This window comes from Stylophora pistillata, chromosome 14 (genome assembly GCF_964205215.1).
Source record: "Stylophora pistillata chromosome 14, jaStyPist1.2, whole genome shotgun sequence".
Classification (NCBI taxonomy): domain Eukaryota; kingdom Metazoa; phylum Cnidaria; class Anthozoa; order Scleractinia; family Pocilloporidae; genus Stylophora; species Stylophora pistillata.
Genome location: NC_142532.1, coordinates 1,643,102 through 1,648,281, shown reverse-complemented (window position 1 = coordinate 1,648,281; position 5,180 = coordinate 1,643,102). Strand labels below are relative to the sequence as shown.

Below are 5,180 nucleotides of genomic sequence, written 5' to 3'. Positions count from 1 at the left end.
AAGCTCTGACATCATTCTCTTATCTCGAATACCCGAAACCAGTCTATCTCTAAGCCTTTCCAAACGCATGGCGTCGTTAAATTTGCAATCCGTAGCTAGATGTTTTAAAACAGCAACATATTGACTCACCGTTTCTCCTGTGTTACGTGCTCGGTTGTCAAACTCATACCTGGCTACTAAAGCAGACTTCTGTGGCTTCAATTGTTCGCGGAGACGCTCTACGATTGCGTTGTACGTGAGAGAATCTTCTCCTAACAAGGTCGGAGCCATCAAATCTTTCGCCAGTTGGTACGTTTCAGTGGGAAGATTGGTTAACAGAATGGCTTTCTTCTGTTTCGCGTCGGTCACTCCATTGGCCACGAAGAAGAATCCTAACTGTTCTGTATACGCCTCGAAGTCAGTTCCCACAGTGAACTTTTGAACTTTTCCGATGTTACGAACTGGATTTGGTGCCGTATTTGCATCGCTGGCCATCGTGGACGTTGTGTGGATTTAGTTTAGGGATGTCTTCACTTTTAGCAGCAAAAGGTCCCTCAATATCCGGTCCTCGTCGCCAAAATTGTCATGTATTACTTAAGAAACACTTATGCTACAAATGGAACTGCGTATCCCAAGAGAGGTATGAAGAATCTGAGGACTTATAATTTCTGGTCAACTTAGGCAAGACACTTTACTCTCACAGTGCATCTCTTTACCCAGGTGTTTAAATGGGTACCAGCAAATTTAATGCTTGGGGGTTACCCTACAATGGACTAGCATCCCATCCAGGGGAGGGGGGGTAGAATTACTCCTTGTCGCTCCATGCTGCGGAAGCCGGAGTTACGCATCGACCCGATTTAAGCCACATGGCTTGTAAGTAGACTTTACCTACCTTACCTTTAACACTTAATGACTGAAGTTTTTGTTAGCCATTTCAAATACCCTGGATTGAGGGTATGAAGAAATGGTATCTGAGTTAATTAGGAATACTCTTCCAATTTTTTAATGGCTGAACTATTCTTTCTGTGTGGCTTGGCCTAGAATTTTGACATTGGAACATCTTTTGATTGGGTTTGATAATTCATTTGCCAAACTTTCCTTGTACTGAACCAAATGCATAAACTGTTAAGACTTATTTTATTTTAAAAAATGTGTCTTAAGTTGAAATATATACAGGATAGCTGTAACAGTTTACTTAGTACAACATCTGAATCAGCATGTGTACTTGATTAAATTTTGGTTGGTCCCAATTCAAATTACAGTCAAACCTTGGTTATCTGGACTTGCTGGGACTAGATGAAACAGTCCAGATAATCGAGGGTCTGTATAATCAAGAATATTAATATTAATGAGGAATGTAAACTGCTTAATTAATTAAGAAAGTGACATTTAATCCTGAAACAAACATTTACAAATCATTTTTAAAAAGATATAGTCTACATCATCACTTTCCTACATGAATACCTCTACACCTGTGTATTAACAATCAAAATTAATGAAAATTGTTTTTGCATTGGCCTAAAATGTTGAAGTCAGTCAGTAATTTGTCTTAAAGCAAAACATCACCTTCACTTCACTTTTCAATGTTGTAGTTTTAAAAAGAATATGGCTATGGATCTTGATAATGACTAATAAATATTCATGAAAATATTGGAACCAGAGAAGAAGTCTGGATAATCGAGAAATCTGAATGGTTGAGGTTTGGATTTACTTGATTAAAGGATTGGCATCAAGGGTGCTCGTTGTCAATTAAGGTTGTCATTCTGAGGCAAGAAAAAAGGAATACTAAATACAAACAAGATTTCAAACCATCAATAGTCAGGAATTGTCAGTAGATTTAGTTTAACAAATCTCTCTTAAAAATTTCAGTTTCCTTTATCCTAAACAACTGCTATCTCACCATTATTGGCAACCTCATCCGCGTGAGAAATTCACTCTGCAAGATGTCCGAAGGAGAACTAAATATCAGCTCCCTCTTGTGCGAGAAATTGGTTGATTGGCATTGAGACACAAAGCAAACAGGAGCTCAACTGATCTTATGTCTACTTCTGTGAAAGTAAGTACAAATGTTCTTCAACAGACATGGTTTGGTGCTACTTTGGTTTAAGGATTTAATGAAAGAATATAACCATGGAATTACAATTCATGAACCCAATGTTTTGACACTCCTGTCTAGCACCTTCAACAGGGGGGATCTAATCATTGCAACAAGAAGTCCTTTTCTGTGCTTTATATGCTATACGTCTGAAGCATGTAAAAGGACCTCTTTTTGCAAGAATTAGATCACCCCTGATAAAGGCACTAGATAACAATATCAATTAAAACATTGGATTATGACTTCTACTTACGTGGTAACATTTACCAAAACCTTAAACTAGAGTAGCATCAAACCATGTCTGATTGTCCACCCGCTTGCTTTATGAACTTTGATATGTTCTTCAACACTTTTCAGCTTCACACATTCTGATAATGTCTGACAATGAGCAGAAGACCTTGAATGATAAGTGACTTATCTCAAAATCTGGTCAGCCACTGGGATGAGTCTGTAGTCTACTACTTCATTTTGCATTTTCAAGTATTTTGATGTACAAGTACTACTAACAAATGAGAAAATTTTTAAGATTCGGTATCAGATTTTCAAATTCAGGTCTAGACATCTTGAAGAGTGTCTAATTACACTTTTCACTACCTTGTATATCAAACAAAGGCTGATTCCATATTAAACAGATAAGCCAAGGTTTGGGTGAAACCAGGAAAAGAGGAAGTTAAGACATTGATGTGGTTCTCAGGGCTAAATATTTTGTTTGCTTTTGATGGATGTCATTATCTATAGTGTTAAAGTAAAGATAATACAAACTAGTTTGAAACTGCCTCCCAGTTCGCTCAATTGGTTAGAGTACATTCCAGTTTGTCAATAAAGATTTGGCTGATAACAAAGATGTGACTGCAAAGTCATAGATGTTTTGCAGGCAAAGTCTTTTGAACTGTAGAGCAATGGAAAATTTCAAGAGTGTTTTGTAGCTTTCTGAAAGTCAACTGCAACGTGTAAGTGATTAGCATGTAAATTCTCACTAAGATATCCACACATCATCCAGTAAACAGGTAATGAGAATACTCTAGCATATCAGGTGGAGGTTGTTATCTTGATCAACACCAAATTGTTGTTACTAATTTACAAGGAAATGTATAGCAACTAGAGGGGAGATTTGACAATATAAATTTGGGAGTTAAAGATCTAATTTTTTGTGTGTTATTATTTCCAGAAAAAGCTGAGTCATGTTTGGCTAATCACCCTGTGGCTTCCAAAGCCAATTCTGCGTGCACGTCTGAAAAATTTGATGAAATCAATAAAGAAAGAATATGCTGCCATAAAGAGGGAGGGTATTGAAATCCTTTGAGAAGAACAGTTAAAAGCAGTAAGGATGTCATGATTGTATAAAATTATGCTGTTTTGTATCGAAACAAATTCAACCCACATCACCCAATATACTCTGAAAAATCTTGAGATGAAATTCAATCAAGAGAATCTGAGGGACTGTCATTTCCAGAGCATATGATGTTTTTAGTATGGACAATTTCTATGAGAGGGGGTCTTATTCTGGGATATAACCATCACTTTAAGACTTACTAAAAGAAGGTAGGACTGAGATGGAGTGGATGTAAAAAAAAACATGCTTATTATAATCATCAGAAATCTAATAAATACATTGAAAAATTAAGCCAGAGATCAACCGCAGAAATGAATAAACAAATAAATAAACTTAAGGGAGTCATCATATGGTGTTTAGGTTCACTCCTATGCTAAAGGTCAAGTCTGTAAATTGTAACTGTGTTCTCACCTCCCTCAGGTTCTTTTGTCAACATGTAATTACAGTGGAGTTCTCACCCTTTAACTCCCAGAAGTGATTAACATGTAACTTCTCCCTATAGTGTCCATACGATTTCTAACCAACAGGTAATGAGAATACCCAAACTTATCAGGCAGAAGTTGTTATCTTGATCTAAGCACCAAATTCTCATAAACAATTTACAAAGAAATGTGTAGCAGCTAGAGGGGAGAATTCAAAATCAGATCTCGTGAGTTAAAGGGTTTAATGCCAGCCGGCAGTTAAGAAACAAGCTATTTTGATTTCTGAGACGTTTGTTTTACATAACGTGTGTAAGTTGCTAACTGTACCTGACAGTAAGAAAATTAAAAAAAAATGCTGTACTTTTCTCCTTTTTAGGTTTGCCACTCAAGGGGCCTGGATACCAGTGATGTCGACCCAGAGGCACTGGTACAGTGGTTAGCTGAATGGGTGGAGCTGTCAGATGCGGCAGGAGATAACGAAGTGTTGTGATGAGTTTTCGTGAGGCTATGCATACTGGAAAAGACATGAACAACAGTTTAAAACTTTCAGTCTCGTCAATATTTTTTCCTGGTTCGCACCCAATTGGTACTTGTTTGCGGTAAGAGAGGGATAACATTGTTTCGGTTTTGGTTCAATAACCAACCGCTGTGAAGGAAGTGAGTTCGCGTCTCTCATCCAAAGTTTAAGAATGTAGACTGGACTAGAGAGAAAAATTGAGTCAATTTTTGGTTTGGTTGACCTGATTGTTCTTCTTTACAGACAAAGATGAATCTTTCTTGGCTCATTGTGCTGTCTTCAAGTCCATGAATTATAGTGAGGACTTACATGAAGATCAAACAAAGAGAAGTCGTCTTTAGAGAATTTCATTCTCCAGTTTCCAAGGACTACGAGTAGTTCCGCTTTCCCAACTTGTTTTTTCGAGTAAACGAAGACCAAAGACCTTTGCGTGCCAAAAAACTGGAGCCAAATTACTTGCTCCCTCTCGTCTATGTATTTAATTTTTCTTTTCGCGCACAACGTCGATTTTTACTCGCTCGGCAAACTTAGCCGGGAAGAAGGAGCTTCCCATAACGACCATAATCAACAGTGTTCACTGCAAGTGGGAACACCTTTCAAAGGCGAATTATATTAGAGTAATTGTTTCCTTTATTTTCTATAAAATTGAATGATTTATACACAGAAATGAAAATTTGGCACTTTGAGTGACATTTACACAGTTTTCACAAGTCTAAGTACCTCAAGATATCGGCGCTTTTCAATTATCTAGAAAGAAAACAAACTTATTAAAACAAACTTTATAAACGATGGGGTTTTGAGAAAAATGGCATTTTAAAACTAATTACCACGCAG

At 37.2% G+C, this 5,180-nt stretch overlaps 1 long non-coding RNA gene across 1 annotated transcript; it reads left to right on the top strand.

The window, feature by feature from the left end:
• Nucleotides 1–579: 579 nt before the first annotated feature.
• Nucleotides 580–4,390, top strand: LOC111347304 (uncharacterized). Its single transcript, XR_015995482.1, has 4 exons — nt 580–619; nt 1,849–2,035; nt 3,243–3,395; nt 4,206–4,390. It is a non-coding gene; the product is annotated as an uncharacterized LOC111347304 (long non-coding RNA).
• Nucleotides 4,391–5,180: the final 790 nt, after the last annotated feature.